General features: G+C 36.1%; 1 pseudogene; it reads right to left on the bottom strand.

Annotated features, from left to right (window-relative positions):
• LOC122212378 overlaps window positions 1-15,455 on the bottom strand; it is a 100,838-nt pseudogene that overhangs the window by 40,505 nt on the left and 44,878 nt on the right.

Genomic DNA, 15,455 nt, shown 5'->3' with positions numbered 1-15,455 from the left:
TATTGGCTACAAGTCTACAGTATTTACCATTGTTAGTAAAATAGTAGTTAAAAATGAATTTTTATGACCTTTGCTTATATAGAAAATTTGACAGAATTAAGAAAAATGCTACTAGAATTAATACAAGAATTTACCATGGCACATGGATCTCTCAGTCTGTTGAATGTCTGTCTCTTGGTTTCAGCTCAGGCTATGATCCCAGCGTCATGGGATGGAGCCCCATGTCAGGCTCGCACTGAGCATGGAGAGTTCTTAAGATTCTCTCTCTCTCTCTCTCTTTCTCTCTCTCTCTGCCCCTCTCCCCTGCTCATGTACTCTCTCTAATATTAAATATATCTATACATATAAATTTATCAAGGTTGGAGGATACAGAATCTTTACACAAAAATCAACTGTATTTCTATATATTAGCTATAAAGAATCAATAATTAAAATTTCGGGGCATCTGGGTGGCTCAGTTGGGCTCAGGTCATGATCTCACCGTTGGTGAGTTCAAGCCCCACGTCGGGCTCTGTACTGACAGCTTGGAGCCTGGAGCCTGCTTCAGATTCTGTCTACCTCTCTCTCCGCCCCTCCCCAAGTCATGCTCTGTCTCTCTCTCAAGAGTAAACATTAAAAAAAATTAAATTTAAGATATATTATTTACAACTGCACTGAAAATAAAAAAAACAATCACAGTTAATATCATAAAAGACAGAAAGACCTATATATTAAACACGACAAAATATTACTGAGAAAATTTTAAAAGGCCTATATCAAGGGAGAGATATATACTCTGTTCAGGGGTTAAAAGATTCAATATTGTCAAGAAGTCAATTATCCCCAAATAAATGTGTAGATTCAACATAATCTAAACTTAAATTCCAGAAGACCACCAGAGTTGGTTTTTGTTTGTTTGTTTGTTTGAAGAAACAGACAAACTGAATCTAAAATTCACGTGGAAATGCAAAGGATCCAGAGTAGCGGAAGAACACTGAAAAGAACAAAGCAAGACGACAAACACTACCTGATTTCAAAAATCCTTATAAACTGGCAGTGATTAAAACAGCATAATATTTGTACAAAGATGGACAAAGAGATCAAAGAGACAGAATAGAACCAATACTTAAACCCTCACATATGTGGCCAACTGATTATGACAAAGGAACAATGGCATAAAGTGGAGAAAACACAGCCTTTTCAATAAATGGTGCTTGAACAACTAGATATCCATATGCAAAAGAATGAACTTGTGTCCATACTCTGTATCACAAATAAAAAAGAATATAAAATGGGTCATAGATCTAAATGTAAGACCTAAAACTATAAAACTTCTAAAAGAAAGCATGAGATAAAAGCTTTGTGACCTTGTGCTATGCAAATATTTCTTAGATACGAAAACCAAAAGCAACAATCATACAAGAACAAATGCATATGTAAACTGGACTTCACCAAAAAGAAAAACTGCTCTTCAAAAACACTGTTGAGACAAGGAAAAGTCACAGAGTGGGAGAAGAAAAACCTTGCAAAAAAAAGGGAGGTGAGAAAGGAACTGTATCTAGCTCTTTCCACCATCTTTCTGTGCCACCATCATGATGCATGTGAATGTCGTGGCAGATGCTCCCCAAAGCATAATACTGAAAAGAGAAGCAAACTCCAGGTTCTTACTAGGCCATGCTCCAAAGACATTGTCCATTTTGTAACTGTGATGATGGTTACACTGGTTACACCGGTGAATTTAAAATCATTGATGATCACACAGTTGGGAAAATTGTTGTGAAATCACAGGCAGGTTAAGCAAGCATGGAGTGACTGGCCCCAGAATTGATGGACAATGCAAAGATCTAGAAAAATGGCAGAATAATCTGCTCAGTTTGGTTTCATTATACTGACCACCTCAGCTACAGTCATGGACAATGAAGAAGCAAGATGAAAACACACAGAAGGGGAAATCCTGGGATTCTTTTTCTAGGGATGTAATATATATGTGCAAATAAAATGCCTCAGTGGAAACAACAACAACAACCACAAAAAAAAAAAAGAAAACAAAATAAGAAGGAACTGTGTCTAGATTATACAAAGAATTCTGAAAACTCAACAATTAAGAACACAAACAAACAAATTTTTAAAAAAACCAAAGATTTGGACAATTCAAAGAAGATACACAGATGGCAAACAAGCACAGGAAAATATGCTCACCATCATCCGTTATTAGGGAAATGTATATTGAAACCATAATGAGATATATACTAAATATCCATCCGAATGGCTAGGATTTAAAAAGCTGACAATACTAAGTGTTCATGAATACGTATGTAGGAATTGGTGCTGACACAGACTGCTGGTGGGAATGGAAAACCATACTACTCCTTTAGAAAACAATTTGGCAGCTTCATAATAAGGGACTCTAAAGGGACATGAGATTTTTAAGGGTGATGAATATGTTAACTGTCTGGATTATGGTTATCGTTTCATACGTGTAAACATATGTCAAAACTATCAAATGACACACTTCATATATGTGCAGTTTACCTAACTAAAGCTGTTGGAAACAAAAAACTCTTTCACAGGAAGAACGTCTAAAACATTGGATAAGACACAGACGGAAAGAAGGATGTAAAACCATACAAGATGAAGCCAGAGGACTGTGGCCTTTAACCTAATAGCAATGAGAACTAATAGCTAAGCTTTAAGCAAGGGGGTACCATGATGAAAGACACATTTTTTAAAACATATACTAATTATGGTTGCAGTGTAGACCAAGGTCCTGGGAGGTAGAATGGCAGGGAAAACATTCCTGAGGTTATTTCAGTCATCTAGGAGAAAAATAATGACCTGACCTGGGTGAAGGCACAGAAGAGAAGCAGAGTTAAACATATTAGATGTGCCATTCCCACTAAGAAAGGTACAGTAGAAATGACGACTCTCTGGCTGAGAGGATACAATAGTTCTCCTTTTATTTTAATATAAAACATATTTCTGAGATGAGCAGCTCTATAATACAGCAGTGCTCTATGGTGCAGTAGTAGGCAAGGTGTGCACATATTACTACAGCAATGTACGTAAAAAGGCTTCCTACCTTTACAATCCATGCCAAGTTGTTCAATCAGCAACATGAAATTCTTAGAGTAAGACAACTCACAATGCTCTGAAGCTGTTTCAGATGACTGAATGAAGTCGACAAGGTCATCCATAGAAGTAATTTGCTTTTTGACCTACCAATGAATACCATTTCAAAATGTCCCCCAAATATTTATAAAATATACTAGGTGTAGAGAAGTGATAAATAGCCATCTTTTTATAAAAGCAAAAACAGGGGCATCTGAGTGGCTCAGTCGGTTGAGCATCCGACTCCATTTCGGCTCAGGTTATGACCTCAGAGTTCCTGAGTTTGAGTCCCACGTTGACCTCCACAAGGACAGCATGGAGCCTGCTGGGGATTCTCTCTCCCCCTCTCCCTCGGCCCCTCCCCCACTTGTGCGTGCTCTCTCTCAAAATACATTTTAAAAATAAGTGAATGAACATTTAAAAGCGAAACCACAGAGACTTTTTAAAAGAACGGATTTTTATCAAAAAGACACTGTTATCCATAGCTAGTATTTCTAAGTAACTTTTTCACAGCAAATATCTCTACAACAAAGGAAGATTTTCTATTTTTTCACTACATCTTTCATAATTTTTTGCCACTGAACAATATTCCTAACAAATATGTATCAAAATGATATAATAAAATAAAAATAAAATAAATAATAAATAAAATAAAATTACATTGTCTCTTTTGCTTACCTTGTTCTTTTTCTTAGAAATTTTCTTTGCAGGTCTGAAAAAACCCAACAATTCTTTTCAGGCAAATATTAAATACTTAAAATACAAAGCCTATCTAAACCTATTGTTTCTGATATAAAATCTCTGCATTTGAAACTAATTTTCTACAAAGGGGATTAAACAACAGAGTAACATTAAACCATATCGAAAACATACTACTGCTAATATTAACAAAGGATTAGGTGTATCCAGTTCTAATATATGTGCTGCTGAAGCAAGCACAACAAAGTACTAACGTTAGGTAAAAACTAAAAAAAGCAAAGGAAAATCCTAATGCTACTAGCGTTATTTGATAGGAAGGATACCATTGTTTGTGTTGTCATTTTACTAAAAATAAGCTTTTACTGGCACTAAAACCTACTTGGAAAGTGCAAGTTAACTCCCTATATGAAAGAACCCCTTTTTAACAATCATGATATTAAAGTGTTGAAGAGTCACTATGCAGCTACTCTCTAGGCATTACTATGAGCACTTTACATGTCTTCAAGGTAATTGAAGCCCCACAACAATCCTATGAAGTAGGTTATTATATTAGGTATTTTACACAGGAAGAAAATGAGGCACAGAAAGTCGAAGGGACTTGCCCAAGAAGCCCTCGTCGCTGGCCAAAAACAGACCCTGAATTCAAACCCAGGAATGTGCCTTCAAAGCATGTGTTTTATACTATGTGGTTAAAGTAATACTCCAGTGTTTCTAACTAATATGACAGCAAATGAATCTATATTATGATTCGATTTCTAGCTATAGTGATATATAACAATTTCTGAATCTTACATATTTTTTAAGAGACTTTATACTTGGCAAGATGGGAAATATACTTTCAATAAACTAAAGATTTGCTTCTTCTAGAGAAGTTCCTCAACAGGCATTCATTCATTCATTCATTCCACTGTTTATTCCCACATTCAACACATACTTATTGAGCAAACAATCTGTGTCAATGGCACTGTTGGTACAGGAAGCATGGTTTTTGTAATTTAGAGCTCTCTAGTCCAAAAGGAATAATCTGTTATGGATTACTAGTTTATTTTCCAATTGTAAATGAACAAAATCTTCCCCTTTCCCCAGAACCGAAATAATATTAAGTTAATAGAACCAGATACTTTAAAGTCCTTAACAAAATCATAGCTATTTGTGATATTATCAAAGGCACTGCATATTTAAAAGCATCAAGGAAGGATTAGTTTCATTCAGAATGGCCTCAGTGTTTGCATACATTTATGATAAGGGTGTGTGTGTGTGTATACAAATATATACATATAGAACTTATACACATATATATACATATATAAGAAATTATACATTTAATTTGTATATTATGCATATACATATACATACAATATGTCTATTATACATATAATATACATATATAAATATACATATACATACATGTCAGAAATTATATAGCCATATATATATAAATATATATATAAATATATATATAAATATATATATACACACTTGCAAACATACATATATATTTTTAAATCTGCATATTCAATTGTATGAGAATACCCCATTGTGGAACCAATTCAGAATAAACCAACTTCTTGCACAAAATCACATGAATAAGAGTACTAAAGACAATTACTATAATCTTTAAAAGATAATGTAATACAATCAACAAACTTCCTAATGTTTGGAAAAGCAAACAATATTAAATTAACTAACCATGTCTATCTCTATTGATCATTTCCAACAGAATACACACTCTAAAAGCTCCCATCTTAAAATAAAAAGAGAAAGAAAATGCCTTTGCAATTCACATTCTTTTTCAGTTATCATCCATTTCTCTATTACCTTTCCCAAATAAATGCTCTAAGGAGTTGTTTACAGTTACTCATCTTCCATGCTTCCATGATGACTACTGAAACTGCTCCTTGACAAAGTCACTTACCTTCATCATAAATTTTCAAGCAGTGTGTTTGATATGTTGAGTATTTCTTGCTTTAGCTTGGACCTACCTACACTACAGCATTTTATTTCCACAAAAGGTAATCACTGCTAAAATTCCTTCACAGGCACATAAAGAATTTATAGATTTTTACCTGATTTCTTGCTGATCCTTTTCAATGAAATGGCTGCAATCATTCTTTTGTAGTGGACCACCAGTTAGGGAATCTGCCTTCTGCAACACTGATGTGATCACAGATACTTTTGAAGTCCCTTTTTCATTTTCACCTTTCTTTAACTTCTTCATATGTAAACCAGGTTCCTTCCTTAAAAAGCAAAGTCATTAAAAAGCCATAAAAAAGCCAATGCTTTCTAATAATTTTACTGATAAAGAATAAAAAGACAATCTTCATCAAGTTCTGAATTTTACCCATCTGACTTAATTTGATTAATTCAGAGAACAGTGCTGAAGTACCAACCATACACAAGGAAATACTCATCTGTTGCTTCAAACACAGGTAAATATACAATTAGAATACAATGTGATTTGTAAGAATGGACATGTGAAAAGCTGTGAGGACAAGAAAGGCTTTACTGAAGAGGGAAAATAAACAACAGAGGTCACCAGGGAAAGAAACGGGAGAAAACCATTTTCTTAGAGATTAGAATGTGAGCACAAAGATTACACAGATGGCATCTAGGTGCCTTGAAAGGAAAAAGTATAAGCTTTTAGGAACTTGGAAAAACATCATAAAATACATGGAAGCAAGTAGTAAGAGATCAGTCAGGAAAGAAATTCTGAAGAAACTTGAAGGTTACACTAAAAAGTTAGAGTTCATTGCCTAAAGGCAGGGACTCTTAGACATGGGAGTAATAACTAGATGTGTGCTCTATTTTTGGCTTTGCTTTTAAATATAAGAATGCTTAATTTCAACAAAGTTTTAAAGTAGCATGAGGTCCATATAACAAGAAAGGAGAAATCAGTGAAATATCTTAGGGGAAAAACTCTTTTAAAATACCCATATGTCAGAGCGATATCAGTATCATAGTTGAATAAGATGTACCTTGTTGCGTCTCCCGACCTACAACAAACTGGCATCTTATCCACCCACGGGCAAAACTGCCTTTGCAGGAGCTGTGGGAACCTAGCACTATATTCCAAGGGACCGAGGAAAAGTCTTGCCTACCCGTGCATCAGGTAACAGGCTGACATACTACAGTCTAATCTGTGGACCTAGCAATAGCCCATAAAGTGCCTCCAGCCCCTCCCTCTCAGCCACATCTGGGAAGCCCTCCCTAGAAAACACTCTCTAAGATAATCACCCGTGGATGAGAGAGGCTTTTTGGAAAACCAGGTCTCCTGCAGAGAATTTCCAGCATCCCACTGGAGCAAAAAAATCAGGTTTGGACACACTGAAGAGGTAGTCATTAAAGACTGGAGGAGGTGACTGCTACTTCAAATGCAAAGACAGCAATGCAAAACTACAAAGAATATAAAATATCAAGGAAATATGATACCATCAAAGGATCACAATAATCTTCCATAATCAATCAGAAACACATGGAGATCTGTAATTTATTCAAAAGAGAATTCAAAAATAGCAGTTTTAAGGAAACTCAGTGAGTTACAAGAAAAACACAAAAAGCCAATTCAGTAAAATCAGAAAAACACTCTATGAATAAAATGAGAAGCTTAACAAAGAGCTGGAAATAGTAAAAACTAACTAAACAAAAATCCTGGAGCTGAAGAGTATAATGAAGGAGATGAAAAAAGCAAGAGTGATCACTGACAGGAAATGGATCAACCAAAAAAAAATGTGAATTTAAAGACAGGAACTATCAAATTATCCAGTCAGCAGAGAACAAAGTAAAAATAATGAAAAAGTGTGAGGAAAGACTATGTGACTACAAGTGAACCCTCATAAGGCTATTCACAACTTCTCAGCAGAAACCTTACATGCCAGGAGGCAGTGGGATTACATATCCAAAGTGCTAAGAGAAAAAAGACTACCAATCAAGAATACTTTACTCAGCAAAATTATCCTTCAGAAATCAAACTGAATAAATACATTTGATATACCGCATTAACAGGATAAAAAAAAATTATATCATCATCCCAGCATGTGAGGAAAAAGCATTTGACATAATTCATCTTTTCAGGATAAAAACTCTCAACAAAGTGCGTACTGAATTGTCACACCTGGACATAATGAAGTCCAATATGATAAGCCCATAGCCAACATCATATGCAGTGGTAAAAAACTGAAAGCTTTTACTCTAAGTTCAAGAACAAGGCAAAGTTTCCCACTTGACCACTCCTATTCAACAGGATAGAGGAAGTCCTAGCCAAAGCAGTCAGGCAAGAAAAGGAAATAAAAGGCATCCAAATCAGAAAAGAAGAAATAAAACTGTCTTTTTTTGCAGATGACATATTCTTATATATAGAAAATCCTGAAGATACCACCAAAAAGCTGTTCCAAGGATGAAGCATACAAAATCAACATAAAGATGCAGGGGTGCCTGGGTGGCTCAGCCAGTTAAGCTTCTGACTTCGGCTAAGCTCTTGATCTCGTGGTTTGTGGTTCAAGCGCCTTATTGGGCTCTGTGCTGACAGTTCAGAGCCTGGAGCCTGCTTTGGATTCTCTCTCTGTCTCTCTCTCTCTCTCTCTACCCCTCCCCCGTTAACACTCTGTCTCTTTAGCCTCTACTACAAAGCTGTGATCATCAAGACAGTATGGTATTGGCACAAAAACAGACACACAGACCAATGGAATAGAATAGAAACCCCAGAGGTGAACCCACAAATGTATGGCCAACTAATCATTGACAAAGCAGGAAAGAGTATCCCATGGGAAAAAAAGACAGTCTCTTTCTTCTGGGAGAACTGGACAGCAACATGCAGAAGAATGAAACTAGATGACTTTTCTTACACCATACACACAAATAAACTCAAAATGGATGAAGGACCTGAATGTGAGACAGGAAACCATCAAAACCCTAGAGGAGACAGCAGGAAAAAAACCTCTTTGACCTCCGCTGCAGCAATTTCTTACTTGACACATCTCCAAAGGCAAGGGAATGGAAAGCAAAACTGAACTATTGGGACCTCGTCAAGATAAAAAGCTTCTGCACTGCAAAGGAATCAATCAACAAAACCGAAAGGCAACGGACAGAATAGAGAAGATATTTGCAAATGACATATCGGATAAAGGAAGGGCTAATATCCAGAACCTGTAAAGAACTCACCAAAATCCACACCCACAAAACAAATAATCCAGGGAAGAAATGGGCAGAAGACATGAATAGACACTTTTCCAAAGAAGACATCCAAATGGACAACAGACACGTGGAAAGATGCTCAACGTCACTCCTCATCAGGGAAATACAAATCAAAACCACACTGAGATACCACCTCATGCTGGTAAGAGTGGCTAAAATGAACAAATCAGGAGACTACAGATGCTGGCGAGGATATGGAGAAACGGGAACCCTCTTGCACTGTTGGTGGGAACGCAAACTGGTGCAGCCACTCTGGAAAACAGCGTGGAGCTTCCTCAACTAATTAAAAATAGAACAGCCCTATGACCCAGCAATAGCACTGCTGGGAATTTACCCAAGGTATACAGGAGTGCTGATGCATAGGGGCACATGTACCCCAATGTATACAGTATCACTTTCAACAATCGCCAAATTATGGAAAGAGCCTAAAAGTCCATCACCCGACGAATAGAGAAAGAAGATGTGGTTTATATATACAGTGGAATAATACTTGGCAATGAGAAGGAGTGAAATCTGGCCATTTGCAACAACGTGGATAGAACTGGAGGGTATTATGCAAAGTGAAATAAATCAGGCATAGAAAGACAGATACCATATGATTTCACTTACATGTGGATCCTGAGAAACTTGACAGAAGACAATGCGTGGGGGTGGGGGGGTCGGGGGAAAAAGTTACAGAGAGGGAGGGAGGCAAACAATAAGAGACTCATAAACACTGAGAATAAACTAAGGGTTGATAGGAGGTGGGGGAGAGGGGAAAGTGGGTGATGGGCATTGAGAAGGGCACCTGTTGGGATGAGCACTGGGTGTTGTATGGAAACCAATTTGACAATAGATTATATGTAGTAAAAAAAAAAAAAAGACAAAATCAGCATCAAGAGATCAGTTGCATTTCTAAACAATAACAATGAAACAGCTGAAAAAGAAATATAAGGAAAAAATCCCCTTCCCCAAAGCATCAAAAAGAGCAAAATACTTTGGAATGAATTTAATCAAGGACTTTCTGAAAGATAGGTACAGTAAAAACTACAAGACATTGGTAAAAGAAACAGCAGAGACACAAACAAATGGGAAGATACCCTGTTTTTTATGGATTCGAAAAATTAGTATCATTAAATATCCACATTACCTGAAACCACCTACAGAGTCAATGCAATCCTTGTCAAAATTCCAATGACGTTTTTCACAGAAATAGGAAAAGCATTCCTCAAATGTGCAAGGAACAAGAAAGACCCCAAATAGCCAAAACAATCCTAAGAAAGAAGAACAAATCTGGAAGCATCACACTTGCTGGTGTCAAACTATTACAAAGTTATGGTAATAAAAACCGTATGAAGTTGCACACACACACAAAAAAAACAAAACACAAAGATGAATGAAACAGAATCAAGAACCCAGAAATAAACCCATGCATAAAGTCAACTAAAAACCCGTGCATAAAGTCTCTTTGTTAAGAGACCCAAGAATACTCAAAAGAGAAAAGGTAATCTCTTCAATACATGATGGTGAGAAAACTGGATATTAACATGCAAAAGAATAAAACTGTGCCTCTACACCACTCACAAAAGTCAACCCAAACGCAAAGACTTCTATATAAAATCTTAAATCATAAAACTCCTAGAAGAAAACAGAGGATAAAAGCTCCTTGACATAGATCTTACCAATGAATTAGGATAGGACATCCAAAGTACAAGCAATGAAAGCAAAACCAACCAATGCAATCAACAATATTTCTGCACAGCAAAAGAAACAAGCAACATGACGGAAAGGCAACCTATGGAAAGGATGAAAACATTCGCAAGCTACCAATATGAAAACCGTCAATAAAATGTGTAAGGAATTCGTACAATTCAACAGCTAAAAATAAATATAATTAAAAACTGGGCAAGGCACATTAAAAGACGTCTCTCCTCAAAACATATTCAAATGGCCAAGGGTACACAAGAAAGTGCTCGATATCACTATTCATCAGGAAAATGCAAATCAAAACTGCAGTATATAGATATCACTTTGACCTATTAAAATGGCTATTGTCAAAAAGACAAGAGATATCGTTGGCAAGGATGTACAGGAAAGGAATTCCTTGTACTCCTGTAGGACTGTAAATTGGGACAGCCACTATGTAAAACAGTATGGTGGCTCCTAAACAAACTAAAAATAGAACCTCCATATGAGCCAATAATCCCATTTCTGGGTATATATCTTAAAGACATGACATCCTTACCTTGGAGAAATACCTGCAGCCCTATGTTTAATGCAGCATTATTTACGATAGTCAAGAAACAACCTAAGCATCCATCAGTGGATCCATCGATTAAAAAATATGGTATACATTTACAATGGAATATTTTCAGCCACAAACAAGAAGGAAATCCTGCCATTTGTGGCAGCATGAGTGAAACTTGAAGGCTTTATGCTTAGTGAAGTCAGACACAGGAAGTCAAACACTGTATGATCTGACTTATATGTGGAATTAAGAAAAAAATGCGTGAAAAACAGAACAGACTGGTGGTTGCCGGGGTTAGGAGGCTTTGAGAAATGGGTAGATATTGGTCAAAGGGTACAAACTACCTGTTACAATATTAATAAATTTTGGGGATTTAATGTGCAGGATGGTGATTACAGTGAACAATACTGTATCCTATCATTTGAAAGTTGCTACAAGACTAGATCATCACAAACAAGAAATGATATTTATGTGAGATGATGGAAGTATTAACACTATTGTGGTAAGCATTTGACAATATAAAAGTGTATCAAATTAATACAGGTGCACCTTACAGTTACACAGATGTGTGTTACTTATATCTCATAAATCTGGAAAAACTTCAAAAATTTAAAAGTACTCATATGTCATTATCTATCGCTCAAAAATAAAAATCATCTGATTAGTTATGCTTTTGTTTAAAAAAAATGGTTTGCGGCGCCTGGATGGCTCAGTTCATTAAGTGTATGACTTTGGCTCAGTTTGTGATCTAAGGGTTTATGGCTTCGAGCCCCACATCGGGCTGTGTGCTGACAGCCCAGAGTCTGGAGCCTGATTTGGAATCTTTGTCTCCCCCTCTCTCTGCCCCTCCCCAACTCTCACTTTGTCTCTCTCCAAATGAATAAACATTAAAAAAATTTATAAAAATGATTTGTTAACTTTTGTATACTTTTAGCCTAATATCTAATCCTAATAGAAAAAAATGGGGGATTCACCAAAAAGAAAATTATAATTCTGTTTTCATGGACTAAATGCATGCAACAGAATATTATTACCATACAGCTATGTACATTTCAAAAAAATAATGAAATTTCCCACAGATTATTTAGGACTTAAACATGAGTCCCGAAGAGCACCAAAAACAAAAACAAAACTAAAAATTGTGGGTTTTTTTTCAAAAAAAAACTGTTATACAGATAACTTTTCTCATGGAAATAACATCCAAGAAAAGAAGAATCTTTCTGAAAGCAATTATCAAACAAATCCTCTTGACTCAAACTTCAAAAATGAATCTGTAATTATAGAATTTGAAATAGCTTTCATTTTGAACCCAGTCAATAGAAGCAACTTGTAAGTAGAAAACATCTGGTGAAAGCCACCTCAAACTTAGAAAAAACAAAACAAAACAAAACAAAAAGAAACCCTAACACGTAGCCATGGCAAAAAGAAGCCACCAAAACCAGTTTTAAATGTGTTAATGTGCACCAGCCCTACTCACCAACCAATCCATTTCAGCTCCTTCCTTCTGAAAGACAGACAATAAAGGACAAAAATCACTGCAATACACATGCTTCAGTGTGCCAACCAATCCACAACAGTCTCACCCAAATAAGCATGGTGCTTCAGATGATGACAAACCATTTAATTTTCTGAAAGTCCTCCAATCCTTAAACTCCACTCTTCCCCAAACCTGTATAAGAATAGCAGACTGCTCTGTTAGAAAAGACTAACCTAGCCAGCATAGCTCGCTCTTATTTGTAAGTGATCAATTCCAACTTCATCTTTTTATTTCAGCTATTGAGGGCTCATAATCCTTTGGCAAGAATTTTTAAAGTCGTATAATAATTTGCCCCCATATTTTAGTTTCCTTAATAAATATAAAGGAAGTTTGCTATTCCTTTGATACATTTCACCATAATGAAACCTAACATAAATACAACTAAAAGAATAAGTAGCAAGTAAACACAATATTGGGCCCCTCAAAATCAAAAAACTGTATATAACTGGCGGGTTTAGTTGTCAGAATGAACCCACGCCAAACTTTGTCAAAGTGGGGACTAGTATTATGTTAAAAACTATACACACAAGTTAAACTCCGTTCACTCAATAAACATTGAATAAGTACTACATAGACTAGAACATTTTCTAGGCACTGAGGACATGGCAATGAACAGATAACAATCCTACTCATGAGTGAAGTAAACATACAATAACAATAAGCTACACAGGCAAAATATACAGTATTAGAGGAGAAAAACTAAAGCAGAGAAATCACATTTTGATGTGTTATAGGGAAAAGGGTAGTTGAAGTACTAGTCAGGATGGCCAAGAAAGGCCGTGCTGAGAAAGTGACTTTTAAGCAAAAACCTGAAAGGAAAAACAAAGGAAAAATCAAGCCATGAGGTATCTGAGGGAAAGCATTCCAGACAGAGTCAACAGCAAGTACGGAAGTATGTCCAAAGTACTTAAAGAGTAGTGAGAAATCAGTATGGCTGGACAGAATGAAAGGGGTAGAAAAGAGTTCAAATCAGAGAGAGAGAAGGAGACACCTGATCATATACAGGCCTTGTCGGCATTAGAAAGAGTTTTGGCATGTACTCTGAGTGAAATGGGAGGCAATTAGGCTTTGAGCAGAGGAAGGACACAATCCGACTTACGTTTTACTAGATCCAACGTGTTTAGAATTAACGGAAACAGAGGAAAAACAAAAGAAGAAACAAACAGGAAGACCAGTTAGTTACCTATTACACCAATATAAACAACAGATGATAGTCTCCTGGTCATGGTAGATGTGTTTGAATTCTGGATATATTTGAAGGAAGACCTGACAAGATTTGCTGACAGATGAGATGTGATGTGTATGAAAAAAAAAAAAAGAAAATAGAAAGAAAAAGTGAAAGGAAAAGAAAAAAAGACAGGAGTCAAAAATGACACCAAGTTTTTTAGCAGAGCAACTCATAGAACTGTTATTAACTCAATTAGGAAAGACATGAAAGACAAATATTAAGAAAGAATATCAGGAGTTCAATTTGGGACATATTAAGTTTGCAATAGCTATCCAGAAAGAGATATCAAGTAAGCAGTTTGATATGCGGGCCTGGAATTATGGAGAGAGATCAGGGCTGAAGATATAAACTTGAGGATCATTAGAATACACAAGATAGTAAACGTCAAGAGAAGGAAAATCAAAGGCAAATTCCTGGAAGACATCAATGGGTTAAAAGGTGGGGGACGAGGAGAAACAAGCAAATCAGGCTGAGGTTTTCAGACTAGAAAGGCAGCGGGAAAATCAGGTGAGTTAGTGATAGCCTACATGCAAAATGGAGACAGAATTTTGGAGGAGAGACTTTTCCATGGGGTCAAATATTGCTGAAAGGTTAAGTAAAATGAGATGTATGAAATTATGTTTAGATTTATTAAAGTGAAAATCGGTGGTAACCTTGAAAAAACAATTCTGGAGAAGTGAGATGGAAAATTGCTACAATGAATTCAAGAGTGGATGGGAGGGAGGGAAATCAGGATCAAAGAGTGAAGAAGGCTGTTGATGGATTTCATAGCTAAGTGCAATGGTCATGGTTGATCTAATTTTCTATTGTTGCTGTAGTTTTCAATTGATACATAATGATTAGGTAGTATTTTTGTAATATTTGGAAGTCTTAAAAACTGCATATATGTAACACTGGGTTGTTTTTTTTTTTTTTTTGCTTTTTTAAAATGACAGATCAAGGTACTAAATAACTCACAAAATTATACACTGAGAAGACTCCTTAATTTTTTTTCTAGATATATAATATTATATAAGCTGATTACCATTTTTCTCATGCTTGGAAAGACCACAGAAAAACTAAGTTTCAAGGGCAGTATTTCGTGCTTGATAAAAAATATTGAACCCTAAGGGCACCTGGGTGGCCCAGTTCACAAAGCATCCCACTCTTGTTTTCGGCTCAGGTCATGATCTCTAGGTTCTCTACCATCGAGCTCTGCACTGAGAGCATGGAGCCTCCCTGGGAATCTTTCTCTCCCTCTCTCTTTGCCCCTCCCCCACTCATGTGTGCATTCTCTCTCTCTCTGTCTCTGTCTCTCTCTCAAAGTAAACAAATATTTTTAAAACTTCACCCAACTCTAGGATATTTTGTACTATCCAAAGTAATGAGTCATATTAAAATTTTATACACAGAAGTAAAAGGGGTTGGGAATGCAGAATATAGTCCTACTTTGTAAACTGAATTGTCATAAATTGTAGAACATGAAGGCACTGTTGAAAAATTTGGTG

Source organism: Panthera leo, chromosome F3 (assembly GCF_018350215.1).
Source record: "Panthera leo isolate Ple1 chromosome F3, P.leo_Ple1_pat1.1, whole genome shotgun sequence".
In the NCBI taxonomy this organism is placed as follows: Eukaryota; Metazoa; Chordata; class Mammalia; order Carnivora; family Felidae; genus Panthera; species Panthera leo.
This window is presented reverse-complemented; position numbering and strand designations above follow the sequence as displayed.